The sequence below is a fragment of the Lissotriton vulgaris genome, chromosome 3_1, assembly GCF_964263255.1.
Source record: "Lissotriton vulgaris chromosome 3_1, aLisVul1.2, whole genome shotgun sequence".
Lineage (NCBI taxonomy): Eukaryota > Metazoa > Chordata > Amphibia > Caudata > Salamandridae > Lissotriton > Lissotriton vulgaris.
The window spans coordinates 51,914,728-51,939,829 of NC_141689.1; positions in this window are offsets into that span (position 1 = coordinate 51,914,728).

Genomic DNA, 25,102 nt, shown 5'->3' on the forward strand with positions numbered 1-25,102 from the left:
AATCTGGCAATATCCTCCACCACTCCAACTCTAGGAACACTTGCTTGTTCAACTAAAACAAGGCTGCCTATTACAGACTCCTGAAACTTTTCAAAAGTAATCTTTGACTGGGGACAAGATTTCTGGAACACAACAAAAGCATTAAAGGTTGCCAAGTGGAAAAGATGGATAGCCAACTTCTTGTACCAAATGTAAGCCTTACGAAGAGCAGCATACGGTTCCAACCTCTGATCTACTCTGTCAACACCGCCCATGTACTTATTGTAGTGCATTATGCACACAGGTTTGCGCACTTCTGCAACCTGACCCCAAACAGTCACCGGTTCAGTGCTTTCATCATGTATTGTAGTCAACATGTAGACATCTCTCCTGTCTGAAAACTTCACAGCTAGAAGCTCCTCACAACGCAATGCACTACACTGTCCCCGAGCAAGCTTCTGACACACAAGTTCTTTTGGGAAACCTTTACGGTTTGAGCGGATTGTGCCACAAGCAACAGTGTCCACTTTGCCCAATTCCCTGAACAACCGCACACCAGTGTAGAAGTTATCGACATACAAATGATGGCCTTTGTTAAAAAATCCACGACCAAGTTCCCACACAATTTTCTCAGTCACTCCAAAAGTCGACGGACAACCAGGGGGGTTAATCCTGGATTCCTTACCAGTGTACACCCTGAAATTAGAGACATATCCAGTCTCACTGTCACACAGCATATACAGTTTGATTCCATAGCGTGCCCTCTTACTAGGAATGTATTGCCGAAATACCAAGCGGCCTTTGAACAACAGCAAAGACTCGTCCACTGCAATTTCTTTCCCAGGATAAAAGATCTCAGAAAATCGATCAACGAAATGATCAATGACAGGCCGAATTTTGAAAAGACGGTCACAATCAGGGTGATCTCGTGGCAAAGCAAGACTATTGTCAACAAAATGCATCATCCGAAGCAGAAGCAAATACCGATCACGACTCATGACTGCCGGAAATATAGCTGTAGCCATCAAGGGACTAGTAGACCAATATGAAGCCATTGATGGTTTCCTAAGCAAGCCCATCAAAAAAGTTAAACCCAAAAACTTTTTCATCTCCTCCAAATTTGTGGGAGTCCACCGGGTAGCTCTAGCGTGGGGCTTAAGGCTGGCACTGTTCACCCTCAAAAAATTTTCAGCATACAAATTAGTCTGCTCTACAATCTCTGCCACAAACACATCATCCATAAACAACTTGAAAAAATCAATAGGCAAAAAGTTTTCTGTGTTCACCCTACACCCTGGAACACCAGTAAATTCAGGCAATGCCGGCTGCACCATGCCTGGTGCAACCCAGAGGTCAGAACCTTCAACATCAAGTCTTGCAGCCGCAGGCTGCCGCCCAGCTGCCTCTCGTCTTACTGCACCAACTGGAATACTAGCAACCCCAGGCTGCAGCCCAGATGTCTCTTGCCGCACTATTGGCACAGGAATGTCCTCCGCAACCACAGACACAACAATGTCCTCTGCAACCACAGGCGCAGCAATGTCCTCCGCAACCACAGGCACATCATCCACACCAAAAGTAGCTTCATCAGCACTCAGAGTGTCTTCATCATCAGATGAAGCCATGTGTAGAGAAAACTCACTACCTGAATCTTCACCTCCAACCTCTGGTTCAGAATCAGAGTCAGACTCTGGACCATGGTCAGAGGAAGAATCAAAAAGCAATCCAACAACTTGCTGAGCAGTAATCCGACGGCTAGCCATTGTCCTTACAAATAAAGGAGTCTGCACAAACAACAACAACCCCAACACTGCGCAAAGTAAGATGAAAAATGTAAGCCTTTTTCAAAAAAAAACTAATTTAGAAAATATATACAATTCACTTACAAGACACAACTACACTCACCAGCACCTACTCTGCAAAGACACAGCAAAGGGGCAACGATATCCCACTAGAAAGAAGAAGAAAAAACACTTACATCTACAGAAGGACACATCAAAAACAAATGCAAAACATGTTTTACAATCACAACAAACAGAAACCAAACATACTCGTATTTTACTACACACTTTTCAAAAAAATACAATCACAGAACAATTGAACAAAAAAGAGGTCTCTTACCAAACACATACAACTACTGAAACAGCAGAACAACAGAACCACCAGTAACGGAACCGCACACTGCAACACTCTAAAGAGAAAAAAAACCAATACGCATTAGAAGAAACAAAAACAACACACATTACAACAGGCTATGTCACAAATGGGGGGTCTGTCCCCAAGGGGGGGAGATTATAAATCATTATAAACGTGGGCCCCCTGGAAGCAACCCAACTGGAGGGCAGAGAGCCCAAATAAAGACACAGCAGAACATACTTTTGAAATGGGCACAAGGAAGCAACCCTTGGCCAAGGGGTCGCTCCCTATAAAGAAAAAACCCTGAAGTCTAGTGGGCTTTTCTATCCCCCCCCTGGATCCATAAACGGTAAAGTTGAGGGGGGGCAGAACAGTCTACAATATTTATAATGCCCCCTGGAAGCGACCCTTCCCCAAGGGGTCGCTTCCTTTTCAAAATACAAACAAATCCCTGGTGACTAGTGGGCTTTTCTGCCCCCCCCCCCCCCCCCGGGTGCAGATCGGCCAAAAAATGGCCAATCTGCCCCAGGGGGGGCAGAAAAGTCTGAAAAATTATTTATCCCCCTAAGGAAGCGACCCTTGCCCAAGGGGTCGCTTCCTTTATAAATATACATTATTATTCACTGGTGTCTAGTGGGCTTTTCTGCCCCCCCCTGGGTCCAGATGCGGCCCAAAAAACGGCCAATCTGCCCCCAGGGGGGGCAGAAAAGTCTAAAAAAAATATTATGGCCACTAGGAAGCGACCCTTCCCCAAGGGGTCGCTTCCTTTTCAAATAAAAACAAATCCCTGGTGACTAGTGGGCTTTTCTGCTCCCCCTGGGTGCAGATCGGCCGAAAAAACGGCCGATCTGCCACAGGGGGGGCAGAAAAGTCTGAAAAATATTGTATGCCCCTGAGGAAGCGACCCTTGCCCAAGGGGTCGCTTCCTTTATAAATAAAAATCAATCCCTGGTGTCTAGTGGGCTTTTCTGCCCCCCCCGGGTCCAGATGCGGCCCAAAAAACGGCCGATCTGCCCCGGGGGGGGGCAGAAAAGTCTGAAAAATTATTTGCCCCCAAAAGGAAGCGACCCTTGCCCAAGGGGTCGCTTCCGATTTCAAAAACAAAGTAATCCCTGGCTCTAGTGGGCTTTTCTGCCCACCCTGGGTGTAGATCGGCCAAAAAAACGGCCGATCTGTCCCAGGGGGGGCAGAAAAGTCTGATAAATTATTTAGCCCCAAAAGGAAGCGACCCTTGCCCAAGGGGTCGCTTCCTGCACAAAAATATCATGCCAAAATCACTCCCTGGTGTCTAGTGGGGCATTCCTGGTGCACGATCGCGACGCTGTGCGCGATCGTGCACCAGGAATGACCTGCATTGGGACATCAGGGGAGAGGAAATACAGTTTCCTCCCCCCCCCGATGCCTCAAGGCACCGAAAAACGGCCCCCCCGCCCCACCGGAGCACCAAACACGTACCTTGCTCCTGGACGCGCTGGAAACAAATGGCTTCCAGCGCTTCCTGATGACGTCGGCGCGCGCTGTGCGCGCTGACGTCACCAGGAAGCGTGGGGGGGCCAGGGGGTGGCAGCGGAAGGTCTTCCGCTGCCACCCCTGCTAAAACAACGAAGATCCCTGCACAAGGGGGGGAGCGCCAGCGCTCCCCCCCAGGGCTGTACTGATGACGGAGCGGTTCCGTCATCAGCACAGCCCAACCGATGCTGATGATGGAACCGCTCCGTCATCAGCATCGAAGGGGTTAAAGTCTACAGTCATCTGATTCCCTCGGGAGCGGTGACCTTTCACCCAGTCCGCCGCTGACCAGCAATCAAGCAGTCCCTACGGACCAGCCATGTTGCTCTTTGAAGCGGCTGCACCTCCCTTCGTGTTGGGTTTCGGGTGCCCCCTGTCCTGCTCTGTGATGCTCTTCTGTGATGGCAGTGTGGATGGACTGGGGCTCCGAGGCTGGCGGGGGTTCAGGTCTCCTATCTGGCTGAAGAGAGGGTCCCCTTTGCCTTAAAACGTTAGAGAGGCGTTTGCACACGCAGCGTTCCGCTCTGACTCATTTTACCTGGGTGTCATGTGAGATTGTTCTCCATTGCCTGTGTGTCATGTGAAGGCTTCCCCTGTTACCTGGGTGTCATGTGAGAGGGTTACCCCTTGTTGCCTGGGTGTCATGTGACAGGGTTACCCCATTACCTTGATGTCATGTGAGAAGGTTCCCCCCATTGCCTGGGTATCATGTGAGAGGAATCCCCTGTTACCTAGGTGTCATGTGAGAGGGTTCCCAGTTGCTTGTGTGTCATGTGAGAGAATTCCCCCAGTTGCTTGTGTGTCCTGTGAGAGGGTTCCCCGGTTGCCTGGGTGTCATGTGATGGGTTCCGACCATATTTCCCAGCACTTGAAAGCTCTCAACTGGCTTCCCCTGGAGGCAAGAATACAGCTCAAAGTAGCATGCATCGCGCACAAGGCCTTATATTCAAACTCCCCTGCATATCTGAGGCAGAAACTTGTGATTTCCGGAGGAATAAGAAACGCTCGATCTGCCAGAGACCTCCTGCTCCAACCTGCACGCTTTCGAAAAAAAAAACTACAGCCGGGCTTTCTCTGGGGCTGCTCCCAGAATATGGAACTCTCTCCCACAGGAGATCAGAAGAATACCCTCTCTGACTCCCTTCAAAAAGGAGGCCAAAACATTCCTCATGAGCAAATATCTTGTTTAAACTTTGACTCTACCACCACCATGGCATTGATCTATAGCCATCTATTGCCTCCCTTCTGATTAGCTAGCTCACCCCATCATAAACTTGGGGCATTGTCGCGAACACTGGTTAACGTAATCTGTAGATATGTTATCTCATCTTGAGTATTTGGTTATTTATTCTGTAAATACATGCCCTTTCTCCCTCATGTACCCTGCACCCTGCCATCCTTCATTCGATCCGCAACTGGATGATGTTATGCCTACTCTTTACTATGTTTTCTTGTAAAGTGCTCTGATACCCTAACGGGTCAAGTTTGCGCTCTATAAAACACATAAATAAAAAAATTAACAAAAATAAAAATAATTGCCTGGGCATCATGTGAGAGGGTTCCCCCATTCCTGGGTGTTCATGTTAATGTTAATGTTAGTGTTAATGTTACTGGGCACTTGAAAAGTGCACAGCTACTTCCTGGAGTGTCCCCGCGCTGAGAAAGAGAACCAGTGACAGAGCAGTACAGGCACCCACCTAACAGCTCATTTACTGTGAGAAAAGCCAGGTTTTTAAACTTCGCCGAAAACTGAGGAGATCCTGAGCCTGACGTAAGGCGGACTGCAGGCTGTTCCAAAGCTGAAAGGCTACCACCTGAAAGGAATGACCACCCAGGCGAGAGTGAGAGAACCTAGGAATCAATGAAAGCTGCTGCCTCGAACACCTCAAAATTCTAGGTGGCAGATAGCGCTGGATTCTATTTCTCAAGTACGCCCCTATATTATGGAAGGCCTTATAATCCAGCACCAGGGCTTTTAAATGTGACCTCTTGCACACCGGAAGCCAGTGCAAGGACTTCAGTTGAGGGGTCATGTGTGTCCTGAGGCCCACCATGAGTATGCCGCAGCGTTTTGCACCACCTGTAGTCGGCCAAGAAGATAATCAGGGAGGCCCAGGTACAGAACAATAACATAATCGAGGCAGGATATAATCAATGCTTGAAGTATTGTTTTCCTATGGGAAACCAGGAGTAGTGAGAGGAAGTTCCTGAACATTTTCTGTAGGCCAAAACATGTGCCGGCCACTGCTTGGACCTGGGACTTCAGCGACATGTCCGCGTCCATTTTCACCTCGTGGTTCTTAACGGTTGTGGCTGTATTTGCAGGGGGGGCATATTCTGTGGCCACAATTTGTGCCATTCTTCACCCGGGTTGAGACCCAAAAAAAAATGTCAGATTTTTCGGAACTGCACACAATTGGTTCTGTTTAAACCACTTGCATACCTCTGACAGGCAGATTTTTATCTCGTTCCTCAAGGCCTCATCCTTACCGCAGGTGAACAGTATCTGTCATGTGAGAGGGTTCCCCCTGCTGACTGGGTGACATGCGAAAGGGTTTTCCCCCCGTTGCCTGGGTGTCATGTGAGTGGGTTCCCACAATTGTCTGGGTGTCATGTGAGAAGGGGGTCTTCACCCCCAATTCTACTCTCGGACCTCCTTGTACAGTGTTATGGATTGGCTCCTTCTGTTTTGCTCTCATGCTTCTTTGAATAAGGTGTGGGCTCTTCCACTGTGCTCCTCTTCATGAGGAGGAAAACCAGGACTTTAGATGGGACTAGGAACTCCCTTACCCATGCAAGTTATTTCGGGGTACAGCCATGAACGGCGTTCGTGAGCTCTACCCTTGCCTACTGCAGCCCTGCCCCTCATGAGAGGTGGAGTCTGACTCCACCTTCTAGTATGACCTTGTTATTGCTTAGTCAGGAGATCTGATCTCTCCCCCTGTTTACAGCATAGGCAAGAGAATGATTGTTCATTGTGAGCAGCAAGTATACTGGGCGGTACAACGAAGAGGCCAGCAGTGGAGTAAAGAGGGAGGCAGAGGGGGAGACGAGGAGGTTGGGAAGGTAGCTGCCAATGTATCTACATGTGAGAGTACACATTAACATTGGAATATAGGTATATGAGTGCTTATGTAATAGACGCATTTACAATCATTTACTCCATATAATGGTGTGTTCACTTTAATAAATAGGAAAGGCAATTTTGCCTCCTTAATTGCACCCCCTCCCTTTTGACTAGTTTGAACCAGGCTTGAGGTTAATGCTATTCACAATGAAACTATGGGACATGCCAAATTTGGTGCAGATTGAACAAGCAGTTTGAAAGATATAAGGCTGGGGAAGTTGTGGTGTTTTGCTTGGTGACTTTGCCTATGAGAAACTCCAAAATCAACAAATGACAGTCGCCAATGTTTAACATCATACATTTACTTGGCTTAGTGAACGTTTGTCTAGCCATTTTGGAAATATAAGCACAAATGTGAGTGTTTACTGTATACTTATGCCAGTGCTGTACATTAAAAAAAAAATTACAATATTCTTACGAATAAGGACAGTGAACACAAACAGAAGAAGGCAATCGCACACACACTCACAGACCCAAACAGGCACGCGAACACCCACAAACAGACTCATAGTACCTCACACACACCCACTAAAGACACACACAGGCACTCACACACTCACTCACAGACCCACAGTCACTCACACATCCACACACAGACCAACACCACCACTCACACACCCATTCACAAACCAATACAGCCACTCTTACACCCACTCACCAACCTATACGGCCACTCATACACCCATTCTCAAAGTTTACAGCTTACAGTTAGGAAATAACATAAAAGAATTATAAATTCACAAAAAAAAATGTTACAGGGACATTACAGTTAGGAAATAGAATTAATAAAAGATATTGAAATTCACTAAAAAATAGGTTATTTGGACATTATCTTTAGGCTCAGATTTCAGTCGTACAAAACCATAGAAATGTAGCAGATATAGTTACCCAAGCTAACTATAACTTATGAACCTGCAATGCACTGCTTATGAACTCACATATTACATCACTCATGACCTAGTCAACAACATCACTGATGACATCTCAAATTACATCACTGATGACATTGCACATGACATCATCTATATAACCACTCACACCCTCATATAATAATGCTTCATACACTCAATCCCACACAACTACTCACATACCCATTCACAGACCCATACAAGCACTTACACACCCACTTGCTGATCCATAGAGCCACTCACACATCCACTATAGCTACTTACACAACCACTAAGTCATCCATACAGCCACTCATTCACACACTCACTCAACCATATATCCATTTACACACTGCGTCAGACACCTATAGAGCTACTCACACAACAACTCACTCACCCATACAGTTACTCGCAAACCCACTCACTTATTCATACATATACTAATAAATAGACTCACTCACCTATACAGTCGCTAACATAAGCACACACTCATTCATATAGCAGCTATCATATTTACTCATTTACCAATACACTCGCTCACCCACTTGCACATATGATACTTGTGAACTCACTCATTTGCACTGATACACAAATACCCTATAACTCACCTACATAGTCTCTCACTTAACCACTGACTCACCCATACACCAAAAGCATACCCACTCACTCACCCACATAGCCACACACACAGGCACTCACCCATACAGCCACTCACTGTTGCGTAATTACACGAGTCACTCCAGTTGTTTCCTCTTGACGCCGCACATACCCAACTCCCTCAAGGATCAGCCAACGCAGTCAGGATAGGAAACTTTGACTATGTCAACTTGTCCACAAGGGAAAGGGGAAGTGGAGAGAGAAACAAACAAACAACAATAAACACTGGTTCCAGCTGTTGTTTTCTCTTGAAAGTGTTCCAGGCCGATGTCTTGGTCTCACGTAATCCTGTATTACAGTAAACGTGGTTAACAACACTCCTTGTATACCAACATTGTCTGTATTAAAATATTAACATCACTTTCTAAATACTGACCTTTTGAAATATCGGCCCTTGTTCACACTTTACTGAGTCAAGAGTCAAACACAGCCAATTTTGCTTTTAGACTGCCTCCTTTAAATAAAGACGAGAATATTCAATACTGTTCTTTCCAGCTAGGGTATTAGTTAGTTAATTGTTAAATAAAAGGTTTCACTCAAAAACTCATGCACATACCTGAATATCTCAGTTTGATATCTGTTCAAGGGAATTCTGTAATTAAAGAAAAGAAAAAGAACAATGCCAGCAACCTACTCTACCAGTAACTTGCTAAATGTACAAAAACTTGGTCACATAAACAATGTTATATCCACAACATATGATTTTTCCAGTAGCAATCTTGCGGCTGTTAATTTCTAGTAAAAACTATTTCAGGTGAACTCAATATCACTTAGTCAATTGGAATTGTCAATAAGAAACAAGATTGTTTTTGCCAAGGCTTGTTTAGCATCACATGCCCTCTAAACGCTATTAAGAATAAATGTAGATGTTTGTCCTTTTAAATAAAGTCTTACTGTCCTTTTTCTCTTTCGCAGCAATGTTCGAGCTTCCTGTCTGAGAAAGGCGTGTCACCGGCTTCCGACAATCCCCAGGAAATCTTCGATGGCTTCAGATCTGCCGGCTGGAATCAGGTAAGTGAAAACATGAGCGGGAACTAGAAGGCGGGTAGCGAGTGCGGGGACTTGAAGGCAGGTAAGCGGCGGGAATCAGGAGGTTTGGAAGACGGGCCAAATACAGAGATAGGAACAAGACTGGAGATGCGGGACTGGAGCGCTCGTAACGGCAGCAAGAGACGAAGCGCTGACACGTTAGCGAGCATTCATTAAATAGGCTCCCATCATTGCAGTTTGTCCATTTGCATATCTTGCACGTGGAAGCATCTAATTATGCCTACGCGTGTTACATTTGAATGTGGTTACAAAGAGTATTTCATGGCAGCAAATAAATAAGCATTGGTTAAGGCAACGAAATAACGCTGAAGGCAGAAGTTGCATTTTAACATGAACCTTCCACATTTAAATATCAAGATATTGCATTGTGCAATTAACGAGCCATAATGAGAACAGGAACATTTAAACAGGACCAATGTATCACAGGATTACATGGCAAGAGCAGTTGTGGTGTATGCACCCTTAACACTCACACACCAATACAGCCTCTCGCTCACACACACAGAGCCACTCAGATATCTACTCACACATGGATACACACCTTCACACAGCTACTCATATAATATGTGTTACAAATAGTATCACTCATTAGTGGTACACAGAGGTTACTAATTTAAAATTTGTAGTGTCTTACTATAATCTTTTACACTCAGAAATGTTTGGAAAACACTCAGAATCACTGGGTGATATCATCAGTGATGTCATCAGTGATGTAATTAGAAATGTCATTAATGATGTCAACAGCAATGTCACTGACCATGTCATGAGAGATGTAATATGTGAGGTAATAAGCAATGCATTGCGAGGGTATAAGTTAAACTTAGCTTAGGTAACTATAACTGCTCAATATCTAGAGTTTTTTATTAGTGAAATCTGAGCCTAATTTTAATGTCCCTATAAAATTTGTTTTTTAAGTGAATTCCTATGTTTTTTTTTCGAATTTCTATTTCCTAAATATAACACCCCTTTAACCTTTATTTTTTTCAGTGAATATATATAACAACCAACTCTGGCACACGTAATTCTTTAAACAAATGTTTGGAAATCTCTCGGGGTAACCAAAAGGTTCACAGCTAATATCAATATCTTATGACACCCAATGCTAAATGAGCTAAAGGCACATAATCCTTGCATCCACAATTTAAGTAGGCCCATGGATGATGTGTGAGAAAGAGTGGGTATGTTAGTCTACAACTGGACCCTATGGACAATTATGGACAGCAATTTATAGTCATTAATGTTAATGATATGGTCATTTTAACTAAATATATTGTGTTTATTAAGAAGAGATTTTTTAATATGGATGTTGACATTTATGTTTATGCTCTGTTCTTATTTGGTTTTTAATCGTGCTTTAATACAAGAGAGACTACTATCACTTTTTATCTTGAAGAAGGTGGTTGTTATCAAGGGAATACCACCGAAACGCATCAACACCTTTGTGTCTATATATTGTTGTATCCAATAGAACATGTTCATGCTCAATAGATTATTTTGTTGATGGGCATTTGAACAAACGAAAGGAATGAATTCTATGTGGAACAACTTAAACATGATGTGACTAATAGTTTGCACTTTCTTCTATGTCCCTCATTAATTATATTGGTATGATATTGTGATTTTAAATGTATTGTTGTGATTTGGATTAATTTATGATTTTTGGGGAACAGTAATCTTGTTTTTAATAAAAATATATATAAATTATTTATAATTTTGGTATTAATATTTGTGTGTATTTTAATTGCCAATTAGGGTCGGTTTTTCTTAAATTGTGGATGCAAGGATTGTGTGCCTTTACCTTATTTAGCATTGGGTGTCATAAGATATTGATATTAGCTGTGAAACTTTTGGTTACCCCAAGAGATTTCCAAACTTCTGTTTACCTGTGGTACCCCTTCTCTTAGGGAGTGGGGTTGCTGCCTGTTTTTGTAAGCACACATAATTGTTTAGCCAGACACCAAAACCGCAGTACCAGTTCTTCAGGTAAGTTTTATTCGCTTAAATACAAGCCTGTAAGACGTTTCAGCAGGATCCCCTGCCTTGTTCACACAGCGAGCCAAAGGGCTGCATTTACTTTTATGTGGATGAATAAGATCAGATGGTCTCATGGACACAAACAACATACTACAACATACACAAATGTCATTGTCAATTGCATGGGTTTGGTAATGTTCTAACATATTCTTTATTTATCCATTCTTTGATCATATTTTACTCATATTTTCAAACTTTTAGGTTCCTTTTTTACATTTTATTAAATTAATGTATTCTGTGCATATAAGTGAAATGTACTCCTTACTTTCTCCATTAGAATAGAAGTTGGCATGGAAATTGGAATATAAAACAACGTATTTATTAAACCTCATGAGGTTAAACTACATTCACACAACACCCTTTGGTACTGTATGAAGTAGCACACTGACCAGAAGGAACATTGTCCTTTTATACCCACACAGGGGTTCAGAGGAAGCCGGTACAAGTACAGAAGAGAAGGTTTACATACATAAAAGGTCATTCAGAAATGCACAGTCAACTGTATGGCGGAGCTTAACAGTTTGCTAATTACGGTAAAAATACCCTGACAGTGAACAGTTGAAGTGTCTTCTACGCAAGTGCAGAGTAGCAGTACCTAAATATAGTCAGTCCATAAGCAGAGTACAAGAGTAAACCACAGCAAGGAAGGACATAGCACATGGTGAGCACATGGCAGACAAGATGGCTACCGAAAACAAGATGGCCTCAGCTAAATGCTAACATCAATCGCTGCCAAATTACAACAGACAACCCTTTTAGCATTAGCTGAAGACATTTGTTTATTTAGGGTAATCTGGATTCATATCTTGAACGTTTACTTGCATCACTTCGGTAATCTCTTTATTCAGCCTGTTTTGGGCTTTTATTTCTGCAACATTTCGCTTGGCAGGTGTACAGGCAGTGATGCAGATGGAGCAAAGCATTTGACCACATTGTATACATACACAGCATGTAAATAGTATCACTAGTATTACACATAGGATGATCAATAGCTTCCAGCCCCAGGTACCAAACAATGTCCAAAACCAGCTGGAAAAAGTCCAGGTGCCAGTCTCTGGGTGAATTTCTGGAGCAATCTTATGCAGTTTAGAGATTGCATCAAACACTGAAGGAGAGTGATCCCGAATGTAGACACAGCAACTACTACCGATGATGCGACATGCACCACCTCGATCTGCTAAAACCACATCTAAAACCATACGATTTTGGAGTGCTACAATCCTCGCAACTTGCAGCTCTTCTGTAATGTTCCCAAGTGCCATTGCTGTCTGATTGGTAACTGCTTCCACAAAATGAGTCAATTGTCTTATCTTTCTGCTGTTTAATCCAGCACCCACAAAGAAAAACAAGCCCAAATTGGAATCCACATAGTGTTGCAAGTTGGTGTCAGTCTGGTCCACCTCATCAGGGCATGTTGTCCTCTTATATCTATTCTTAGATATGCAGGCACCAGAAACACAGGGGGCAACAGAAAGTACACATAGCATACTCCAGACCATCCAACAGGTAGTTGATAATATCCCTTGTTACAACAGACAAAGTAGGTATTATGTGAAGATATAAAACAATTGTTATTGGCACCTTCAATAGTCAGAACCACAGTACACTCACTTCTTCCTACTGGAATTCTCCCAACACTGCCTATACACAACTCTGCTTTAGCTCTAGTAACAGAAATCACAAATGGTCCATTGTTCTTAATAGTTCTTATATTTTGGAAAACATATGGCGTGAAAATATTTTCAGGCTGATACTCCTCCCATTCCCATTTAGTCCCTTCAGCTCGAGGATAACCATCTTCATATGCATAACACACTTTATTGGGAAGATAATTAATCCGTCCTACTGTCATCCTTGAGATGTTAGCCTTTTCAGAAGCAAACAAAAGCACAAAAAAGGTTGGCAAGAACCATTATGTGAGAAGGAAAGAGGAATAAAAGGTGTTCCTCCTATCTTCTGGTGAGCAGGTATCATCCCACACACCCAACAGTCAGTAGTATTTGTGGCATTGTGAGTGTGATGCAACATCTGAATAAACGTGTTCTTCAAATAGGATTGTTGATGCTTTTGCTCATGGTATGGAAGCATAAAGTAATGATGTTCAGCTGATACTGGGGTAGTGGTGATCAGAAGCTGCCGAGCAGGAGCCACTTTCTCAACAAACCATGTTATCACTGCTACAACCGCCATAGCAAAAACAAATCCTACAGCACATATGGTCTTTTTATTACAGATCATAGTAACAGTTGATCTCTCTGCAGGCATGATCACTTCGTTGTTGAATCAGTCGTTGGAGCTCTAAAGTCCTGGCCAGCCGTTGATTTCTTTACTGAGGGTCAAGATGGGTGTCACTATGTAGGACTGATCCCCCTTGCCACATCAGCTCCGTTTCACAAACCCAGGACGGTAGCTCAACCAGTCTTTTTCAGCAATGCAGGCTCTTTCTGTGGTCTCAGTTGGTACTGGGATACTCCAGGGATCATGTGGTCTGGGAAGACTTCCTCAGATTCGTCAGGTGATATGGCGTGGCCTTTCTCCGTATCCAGAATCTCTCAATGGTCAGTCAACACAGCAGGTTCTACCAAGGTAGGCGACACTCGCTTAAGGTGAGTGCTTTAAATCCAGTTCTTCCTGTTTGTCACTAGAACCACTGTCCTCGTGGCTAGGAGCACCTGCTCCGGTCCTCGCCACCTTGGCTGCAAGCTGTTTGATCTCTCAAAGACTTTGACCATTACGTGATCGCCGGGCCGGAGTTCATGGGCCTCACCTGTGGACCTGTCAGGAAGATCTTCTCGAACCTGTTGATGAATAGAGATCAATCAAACTGTCGGTCAACTGTGATAAGTAGTCACTCATCAGAACACATGGTACATCATGTATGGGGCGTGGCTTAGGAACCCCCTAAACGTTCATCAGTCTCCCAAATACCACCTCATATGGTATAAGTCCATATTGTGAATGAGGCACAATCTAATAGACAACAATGCCAAAGGCAACGCATCAGGCCATTTCAAAGAGATGGAAGCCAGTATTTCCGCTAGATTCAACTTCAAAGTAGCGTAATACTTTTCCACTAGCCCTGCTGATTGTGTGTGGAACACTGCATGGAACTTCTGTTTGATCCCTAATCCTTTCAGGACATACTCAACAACTTTCCCAATAAAATGAGGTCCGTTGTCACTTCACAAAAGTTTGCAAATACCGAATCTAGGGAAGAATTCCTTTAAAAGCACCTTTGCTGTGGTGAGAGCCGTATTATCCTTTGTAGGGTATGCCTCTATCCATTTACTGAAGGCACATACCACTACTAGAACATACTTCAAGTTATTGCAACGTTCAAGTTGGATGTAATCCATTTGCAAAACTTCAAAAGGTGCTGTTGGTGTAGCAAACCCTCCTGTAGGAGTCTGTGTCCCTTTACCAGGATTGTACTGCCAACAGATCAAACAGGACTGTACTGTCTTTTTAGCTGTGCGGCAATTTCTGGATGATCCCAGACTTGTGTAAACAATTTTGTTATTGCTGAGGCTCCAACATGTGCCGGCCCATGTGCCATCAGAACCATAGGCTGTAAATAGGCTATAGGCAGTGTCCATTCCTTTATTGCGCCAACAGCTCTCATCATCCAACATTCCCTCTTTAGACCATTGCTCAAGTTCTTCCGCAGAAGCAGATCTCTGTATGTCTAGCACTTCTTGTCTAGTATCATGCCAACTTTCGGCTTGTGACTTCACTACATACAAAGATGTAGTACTTCCATGCATCGCAGTCTCATGGGCTATGAGATCTGTATAGGCGTTGCCTTGTCCTGTCTTATCAGTCACTTTCTTGTTTGCGCTACACTTAACAATAGCTATTTTCTTCGGATATGTTAGTGCAGTCAAACGATTGTGCACAAGTTCTCCATGCATTATCTGCATCCCGTGGGATGTAAGAAAGCCTCTTTGCTTCCAAAGAAGGCCAAAATCATGGGCCACTCCAAAAGCATAGCGGCTATCTGTATAGATGTTCACACACAAGTCAGTACTAAGTTCACACGCTCCTGTCAAAGCTTTTGGCTCAGCTGCTTGAGCTGACTTCTGTGGTATACGAGCTGTCCCCACTACCGTCTGAAGTGTCGTAATTGCATATGCAGCTGAGGTCCTGCCATCTGGTAACTTCAAACAAGAATATCAATCCATAGTTCCCCATCTACATCTAAAAGGGGCGTATCTTGCAAATTGACACAACCCTTTGTATGTTCCTCAGTAAGGAATATACAATCGTGAGACTCCTGTGACTGAGGCTGAGTCGCTGGATATGGCAACAAAGTAGCTGGGTTCGGAGTCGCACATCTCTTTAGGGTAACGTGAGGGGCCAAGAGTGTCAATTTGTATCCTGTCAAGCGAGCACTAGTTAAGTGTTTTGTCTTAATCTGGTTCAAAAGGACATTTACTGCATGGGGTACTAGCACCAACAATTTATGTGACAAAACTATCCCTTAAATCTGCCGTATGGACACAGCTGCTGGTGCAACTGAACAGAGGCACCCAGGCAATGCACGAGCAACAGGATCAAGAACAGCTGAAAAATATGCACAGGGACGCTGCTTGTCACCATGTGTCTGTACCAAAACTGACAATGCACACCCATCTTTCTCATGTACATAGAGTGAAAAAGCCTTCATGTAATCTGGAGTGCCTAACACTGGTGCAGAGCAAAGAGCTTGACATAACTGACAAAAAGCATTCTGGCAATCGGTCGTCCATGGAAGAGGCTTTGGAGTGTCTTTGGTCAGAAGTGCCAACAAGGGTTTTTGATGTGCGAAAAACCTAATATCCATTGTCTACAAAAGGAAGTAGGATCAATGAATGCACGGACATCTTTCTAAGTAGAAGGTACTGGTGTGTCTAAAAGTGCTTGAATGAGATCTGGTGTAAGTTCACGCCCCTCCTGTGAGAAGTTGGCCTGGTATATAATGCTCACTAATTCTTAGTGATCACTTTGTACCATGCCAAGCAACCCTTATGATGATGGTTGTAATTCAACCTTGTAGACCAGTTATCCTAGTGGTAACGTGGACAAAGCAGTCTTAGGCTAAACTCTGAAAGGCATGTGAAGCCAGCTGTTATACCATACACAACCCCCTTGAATACCAAATGAAAGGGACACCACACAGATATATATTGAAAATATATATTGATTTATTAACTATAAAATCCCCTGGACTCTTTATGAGCACAGAAGCACAAGCGTTAAATCACAAGACAGTTTAAAATACACAAAAGTTGCACAATATGGATGAGCCCTAGGGGCCACCTAAACCATATACTAAGAAAGTGGTATAAGAGATACCAATAGGAAAGTGAAGAGGCCTAGGGCCTTGGGAATCGCTGGAGCTATTCGAGACTAGCAGTAACTAAGTCGGGAGAGGCCCACGGGACTCGGGTGCAGTGTTCAAAGTGCACGCACTTTCCAATGCAAAGTCTATGGTGCGTAAAAAGTACAAAGTTAGAAAGTTAGGAACCTTCCGAGTGACCTACGGAGCTGAAACTTAAAACACAGGCCCTTGGGATGTGTACCAGTGCAGGAGCACCGGCGGAGCTGAGTTACCTCACCCACAGGAAGCGGGTGCACAGGGTCGAAGTAGTGTCGGGTTTCGTCACGCTGGTCGATGGTGCTTGGAGCTGAAGATGCTGCAGGCGGCTCGATGTGAAGAGTTCCGGTGGATCCAAGGGTGGATCTGAAGATGTGAAGACCTGAAAGCAGAGGGGACAGTGTTCAAAGTCACTAGCCAGTGACTACCGTGGAACCAGATCGGAACCAGGCGATGTCGGGTGCATACAGGCGTTGTCGGGTAGCTTCTTTCTGCAGCCACGTGGATACCCGGGGTCGAGGACGTCCAGGAGTCGGTCACGAGCTGTCCCACGCAGGCTTCTCGCTGTTGGCGGTGTCGGCACCTCGATCGGAGCAAACAGGCCTTGGCAAAGGCAAGCCAGGCAGAAGTTGAAAGATGCTTAACACTCGGACCAGCAAGGTCAGAGCGAGTGCTCCTTTTCACAGGAGCTTGGGTAGGTCTGGAGCAACCAGACCTGCTGTGTAAATCTTCGGGTTTGTCACCAAGATGGCCGCTGACCACGTGGCTAGTGACCGGGATGGCGCGTCGAGTGGCGCGATGCAAAAGGGCCCCACGCAGATCGTGGAGATGCTGGAGGGCTGATCTTCGGTGCAAGGGCTGCTCGGTGGTGGGGGTTCTCAGTCCCCAAAGCACAACGTCGAGGATGCCTCAGAAGCTGCGCAGTCACCTTTTCGAGTGTCTTCCAAGAGGTCCGGTCCCACGTCACTCGGTGCCTCCACGGGTCCCTTCTTTGCAGGGACTGTGGATCGGGCTCTGAGAGGTCTGGGAGTCTGGTTCTTGTTGGGCTCTGGGCTCGGGCTTTGGCAGGAGGCGGCGGCAAAGCAGACGTCGAGTTGCTGGTTGGTACCTGTGTTCACAGGGTGGCCACTCCTAGGCCACAAGGGAGATTCTCTTCAGTCTTCTGTGCAGCAGAATGTCGAAGTCCAGTCTTCTTCTTAGTTTTAAGTTGATTCAGGATGATCTGCTGTGCAATGGCACTGCTCCCTCTCTTATTCCTAATCTGAGGGGTGGATCACCTACTAGGTCCCTCCTCTGGGAGGAACCAGGAAGGGGGGTGGTTACACCCCCTTTCCTTTGTCCAGCTCCTCGCCAGGACTGGGGCTGGAAAGCCCCAGAACCGGTTTGGACTGGCCTATGCACGGGGACACCTTGTGTGCCCCGGGCATGTCTGATTCTATTCAGCCCTGCCCTACCCAATACACAAAATCCTGTCTGGGGTGGTGCTCGCACCTCCCAAGGCAGGAAACCCTTTGTCCAGGCCACCATCTGCCGAGTTTCGGTCAGCAGCAGGAGGCCAGACTCGTGTCTGTGGTGGCAGCATCCATTTTGTGATGCTGAGGCTCTGTTTAACTTTAACCGGGGTTAAGGCTACACACATGTCGTGTCCCTCTAGAAGGGTGGAATGCTATCCCCGTCGCCAGAATTGGCGAGGGGATAGTATTCCAGTTCGTATGACACCTTACTCGACATGTTTTGATAAAGCCAAACCAAAGATAGCAAATAACCGCGAGGATTATAATGCACTTAAGAGTATATGGTATGGCAATATCCCGGAACAGCTTAGGGAGTGGTTCCCGACAGCTGCAGACAGGCTCAGCTCATGCTAGAGCACCATCTCACATATTTCCAAGCACTCTGCCTCCAGGATTGATGAGGCCTTCCATAGGAGTGGCTGATAGGAACATATGTGTCCAGTTTAGGGTTAGGCACAGGCATACTGTACCTAAGTAAGAGGTGATTACACCAACTTACCCCAGCTGAGTGATCAGCCAGTTGTGTCAAATATGGAGGCCAGGCCAGGGGTGGCACAATACATGCTGCAGCCCCTGGTAGGCCTTGGATACACCTATGCCCTGGGCACCTAAGGTGCACTAATACAGGGGCTCATAAGGTGAACCAGTTCCAATTCGTAATGCACCTAGAGTGCATTGGCAGTAATTTAGAGAGAGAACAGCAGGCTGTGGGTCTGATTAGCAGGCCCACAGCCACATTAAGTCAGAAACCAGTGAAGCAAAAAGCAAAAATTTGGGGTGACCATAGGATAGCAGACCCTACTCTCCTACATAACCCCCCCCAAACGCAGGGACATTAGACTAACCTTGACCAGTTGTGTCTTCATGTTCTAAGTGGAAGTACCTGGAGAGACCATCTGCGTTGCCATGGTCAGTCCCTGGGCGGTGCTCCACTGTAAAGTCCATCCCCTGTAGGGAAATGGACCACCTGAGTAGTTTGGGGTTTTCACCCTTCATCTGATTAAGCCATAGGAGGGGCTTATGGTCGGTCTGAATCTTGAAGTGAGTGCCAAACAAGTATGGTCTCAACTTCTTCAGGGCCCACACCACAGCAAAGGCCTCCCTCTCTATAGCTGACCAACGTTTCTCTCTGGGGGTCAGCCTTCTGCTAATGAAAGCAATGGGCTGGTCCTGGCCATCTACATTAAGCTGTGAAAGCACTGCTCCCACTCCCAACTCAGAAGCATCTGTTTGGACAATGAACTCTCTTGAGTAGTCAGGACTCTTCAGGATAGGTGCAGAGCACATGGCCTTCTTCAGGTCATCAAATGCCTTTTGACAGATTTCTGTCCACTGAACCTTTTTGGGCATCTTCTTGGATGTCAGATCATTAAGAGGAGTCACAATGGACCCATAGTTCTTAACAAACTTCCTGTAGTACCCAGTCAGGCCCAAGAAAGCTCTGACCTGAGTCTGGGTAGTTGGAGGGGACCAGTCCTTGATGGTCTGGATCTTACTCTCCAGTGGTTGAACTTGGCCTCCACCTACAAGGTGGCCCAGGTATACAACCTTGCTCTGCCCTATCTGGCACTTTGTTGCCTTGATAGTGAGGCCTGCCTTCTTCAGAGCCTCAAGCACTTCCTTCAGGTGGACCAGGTGATCCTCCCAGGTGGAGCTAAAGACAGCAATATCGTCCAGATAAGCTGCACAAAAGTCATCCAACCCAGTGAGGACTTGATTCACCAACCTTTGGAAGGTGGCAGGTGCATTTTTCAAACCAAAGGGCATCACCACAAACTGATAATGCCCACTAGGGGTAGAAAATGCTGTCTTGGCTTTAGACTCCTCAGCTAACCTGATTTGCCAGTAGCCAGCTGTCAAGTCAAATGTGCTCAAATATTTGGCAGAAGCCAACTTGTCAATGAGCTCATCTGCCCTTGGAATAGGGTGTGCATCTGTCCTGGTGACAGCATTGAGTCCTCTGTAATCCACACAGAACCTCATCTCTCTCTTGCCATCTTTGGTGTGAGGTTTGGGGACCAGAACCACTGGGCTAGCCCAGGGGCTCTCTGAAGGCTCAATGACACCTAATTCCAGCATCTTTTGCACCTCAGTCTTTATATAGTCCCTGACGTGGTCAGGTTGCCTGTAAATCTTGCTCTTTACAGGAAGACTGTCACCAGTGTCCACCACATGTGTACACCAGTTAGTCTGACTGGGTGTCAAGGAGAACATATGCCTGTATGCCTGTAGAACTTGTCTGCAGTCATGTTGCTGATGTTCAGTGAGGCTGCCACCTAAGGCCACACCATCAACTGAGCCATCCTCAGGGTTCTGAGTGAGCAGGTCTGGGAGAGGGTCACTCTCTTCCTCCTGTCCCTCATCTGTAGCCATGAGCAAGCCCATGTCTGCCCTGCTGACATATGCCTTCAATCTGTTCACATGGAGCACCCTGTGGGGGCTCCTGGGAGTTCCTAGGTCCACCAAGTAGGTAACCTCTCCCTTCTTTTCCAGAATTGTATGGGGTCCAGACCATTTGTCTTGGAGTGCTGCTGGGGCCACTGGCTCCAACACCCATACCTTCTGTCCAGGCTGAAATTCAACAAGGACAGCCTTTTGGTCATGCCAAGCTTTTTGTAATTCTTGGCTAGCCTCAAGGTTTTTGGATGCCTTTTCCATGTACTCTGCCATCCTGGAGCGGAGACCAAGTACATAGTCCACTATGTCCTGTTTAGGCTTTTTGAGAGGTAACTCCCATCCTTCCTTCACTAGACACAGGGGTCCTCTTACAGGGTGCCCAAACAACAATTCAAAGGGGCTGAAGCCAACCCCCTTTTGAGGGACCTCTCTGTAAGCGAACAAAAGGCAGGGCAGAAGGATGTCCCATCTTCGCCTGAGCTTTTCAGGTAATCCTTTAATCATGCCCTTTAGGGTCTTGTTGAACCTCTCAACAAGCCCATTGCATTGTGGGTGATAAGGAGTGGTGAATTTGTAGTTAACACCACATTCCTTCCACATAGCTGTCAAATATCCAGACATGAAGTTGGCAGTGCACCTCTATCTGATATTACCTCCTTAGGAAACCCCACTCTGGAGAAAACTCCAAGTAAGGCCCTGGCCACAACAGGAGCTGTTGTGGTCCTAAGTGGAATTGCCTCTGGGTACCTGGTGGCATGATCCACTACCACCAGTATGAATCTGTGCCCAGATGCTGTAGGGGGATCCATTGGACCAACAATATCAATCCCCACTCTTTCAAAGGGAACCCCACCACAGGTAGTGGTATCAGGGGGGCCTTTGTTGTTCCACCTGCTTTACCACTGGCTTGGCAGGTTTCACAGGAGCGACAAAACTCCTTGGTGTCTTCAGACATGTGAGGCCAGTGAAAGTGAGGGACAAGCCTGTCCCAGGTCTTGTTCTGGCCTAGGTGTCCTGCTAAAGGAATATCATGGGCCAAGGTGAGTAGGAAGCCCCTAAATTGCAGAGGTATAACCAACCTCCTGGTAGCACCAGGCTTGGGGTCTCTAGCCTCTGAATAAAGGAGTCCATCGTCCCAATATACTTTATGGGCACCTTGAGCATTCCCAGCAGCCTCAGCAGCAGCCTGCTGTCTGAGGGGTTCAAGAGAAGGACAGGTTAACTGAGCCTGCCCCAAGTCTGCCCTAGAAGGTCCCCCTGTCCCCAGAAACTCAACCTGATCAGGTTCAAGTTCTTCAGGGACAGTTCCTTCAGGGGTCTCAAGATCAGTTTCCTGTGAAGCCTGATCCTCACTTGTAAGCAGTTGGGAAGGCACAGCCTTAACCCTCCTGTTCTTCTTCTTGGAAGGTACTTGGTCCATTGTTCCAGGATCCAAGACCTGAGGTTCAGAGAGGCACTTTTTGGCCTGTGACCTGGTCACAGCAAGGACATGTGATAATATCCCTAACATCTCTGCATGAGTCCTGTACTCAACTTCTGACCATAGAGAGTTCTCCAGGTCATTGCCCAACAAACATTCTACTGGGAGATCAGCACTAACCACAACTTTCTTTAGGCCAGTTACCCCTCCCCAGGAAAAGTTAACAAGTGCCACACTATGTGTAGTAGTGACATTGCTGGCATTGGTCACCAGGTAATCATCGCCTGGCATGTATTGGCCAGGGTCCACAAAGTTAGGTGTCACCATAGTGACACTGGCACATGTGTCCCTGTAAGCTTGAGCCACTTTGTTGTTGATCAAAGGCGTCTGTCTGTATTTGCCCAGGTTACTGGGACTGATGTCAGGGGTCAAATCTATGTCCCCTTCACAAACCAGAACAGCCTGAGTAAGGGTTCTGACTAGGTCAGAATCTCCTTCAGTTCCCAAAGTGATACCCACTAATCCCTTGGCTTGAGGACCAGCACTGCTAACTGTACTAGTGGGTGCAGGTGCCTTAGGGGCTGCAGTGCTGGGGGCTCCACCCTTTTTACACTCACTTGTCCAGTGAGAGGTGTTTTTACAAGTTTTACACCAGGGTTTCTTCTGACCTTCTTTCTTCTTCTTCTTGGAAGTTTGGGACCCACCCTCTGCCTCAGTTTGGGGCCCTGTTGAAGACTTCTGGTCTTTAGCTTTCTGCTCCCCACCCTTCTGGTCTGTTTTCTTCTGGTCACCACCCTGGTTCTGGTTATGGTTCTTTTGCTTAACTCTGGTTCTTACCCATTTATCTGCCCTCTTTCCCAATTCTTGGGGAGAGGTCAAATCTGAGTCAACCAAATGTTGATGCAACTGCTGGTTCTGACAATTATTTAAAATTTGTTCTCTCATCAGCAAATTATACAATCCTTCATAGTCTGTAACCTTGCTTCCCAGCAACCATTCCTCCAGAGCCTTAGTGGCACACTCAACAAATTCAGACCAGTCCTGAGTCTGTGTCTTCTGGGTATCTCTGAACATTAACCTGTACTGTTCAGTGGTTAAGCCTAACCCATCAATCAGAGCACTCTTCAGGACCAGGTAGTTTCTAGAATCCCCATCACTAACTGTGAGGAGTCTGTCTCGGCCTCTACCTTCAAAGGAGAGCCACAAGATTGCTGCCCACTGCTCCTGAGGGATCTGCTGTACTCTGCAGGCTCTCTCCATTGCAGTAATCTATTTATGGATATCATCCCCAGCTTTGTAGGGGGGCACAATCTTACTCAGGTTTCTATTATCAAAAGACCTGTCTTTATCCTTGTGGATATTGCTGCCACCAGTGGGTTCTATTACCCCACTCTCTCTAGGCTGTCTTGCTCTAGCAAGTTTCTCCTTGGCCAGGGCAACCTCTAACTCTTGCCTCTGGATCCTAAGCTCAGCCTCTCTCATCTTGGCCTCATGTTCCCTTCTCTGAGGGCTAGTCATCTCCTTCCTGGAGTGACCATGAGAGCCTCTAGAGACATGGGAGGTATTGGATTCACCTGAGTGACTCCTCCTCCTCCTATGTCCCTGGTTAAGTCCACCTGGGGGTCTGAATGGGTTGTTACCTGATTCATTCCCAAGTAAGCTTAAGTTAGCCTGGTTCAGTCTACTGACCAGCACCTGACTATCTCTGTCATCATCTGACTCACTGCTTTCCACCTCCTCCTCCTCTTCTTCTTCCTCTACATCTACCTGAGGAGCTCCAGTGGTGGAGGCTTCCTCATCTACCAGGATGATAGGGGTAGGGGTGTCTACAGTGTCATCCTCTGAAGGATGGCCTCCTTCAGTATCCCCTGTGGGGTTTACCTTAGAGGGCTTTAGAGTCTCAGACTGGTCTAAGAGCTCTCTTAGGTGGTCTGTAGTAGGGGAAGGCCCTGTCTTCAGACCCCTTAAGACACAAAGCTGTCTTAATTCCTTAAAGGAAAAAATAGCAAATTTGGATGGTGCCCTTGGAGGGTCACTCTCAACAGGGGTAAGTCCACTGGACCCCTCTGCTCCAGACATTGCTCTAGTGTGGGTGGATGTGTTGCAATCTACCTACACTGGTGTTTACCTACTAAACCTATCTAGTAGTTGTAGCTAGGGTGTGCTACTCCCTTTGCTCTACAACAACTAAGTTCAGTAGAACTTAAGTATACTAGTCTTGTTTTATATGTACCTAGCAGGTACCTGTATGATCTTTCAAATGATAATCTCAAAGATTGTAATGGTAAAACAACAGCAAGCTCAGATCCCAATCCGCTGCTCACCAATGTGAGAAGTTGGCCTGGTATATAATGCTCACTAATTCTTAGTGATCACTTTGTACCATGCCAAGCAACCCTTATGATGATGGTTGTAATTCAACCTTGTAGACCAGTTATCCTAGTGGTAACGTGGACAAAGTAGTCTTAGGCTAAACTCTGAAAGGCATGTGAAGCCAGCTGTTATACCATACACAACCCCCTTGAATACCAAATGAAAGGGACACCACACAGATATATATTGAAAATATATATTGATTTATTAACTATAAAATCCCCTGGACTCTTTATGAGCACAGAAGCACAAGCGTTAAATCACAAGACAGTTTAAAATACACAAAAGTTGCACAATATGGATGAGCCCTAGGGGCCACCTAAACCATATACTAAGAAAGTGGTATAAGAGATACCAATAGGAAAGTGAAGAGGCCTAGGGCCTTGGGAATCGCTGGAGCTATTCGAGACTAGCAGTAACTAAGTCGGGAGAGGCCCACGGGACTCGGGTGCAGTGTTCAAAGTGCATGCACTTTCCAATGCAAAGTCTATGGTGCGTAAAAAGTACAAAGTTAGAAAGTTAGGAACCTTCCGAGTGACCTACGGAGCTGAAACTTAAAACACAGGCCCTTGGGATGTGTACCAGTGCAGGAGCACCGGCCGAGCTGAGTTACCTCACCCACAGGAAGCGGGTGCACAGGGTCGAAGTAGTGTCGGGTTTCGT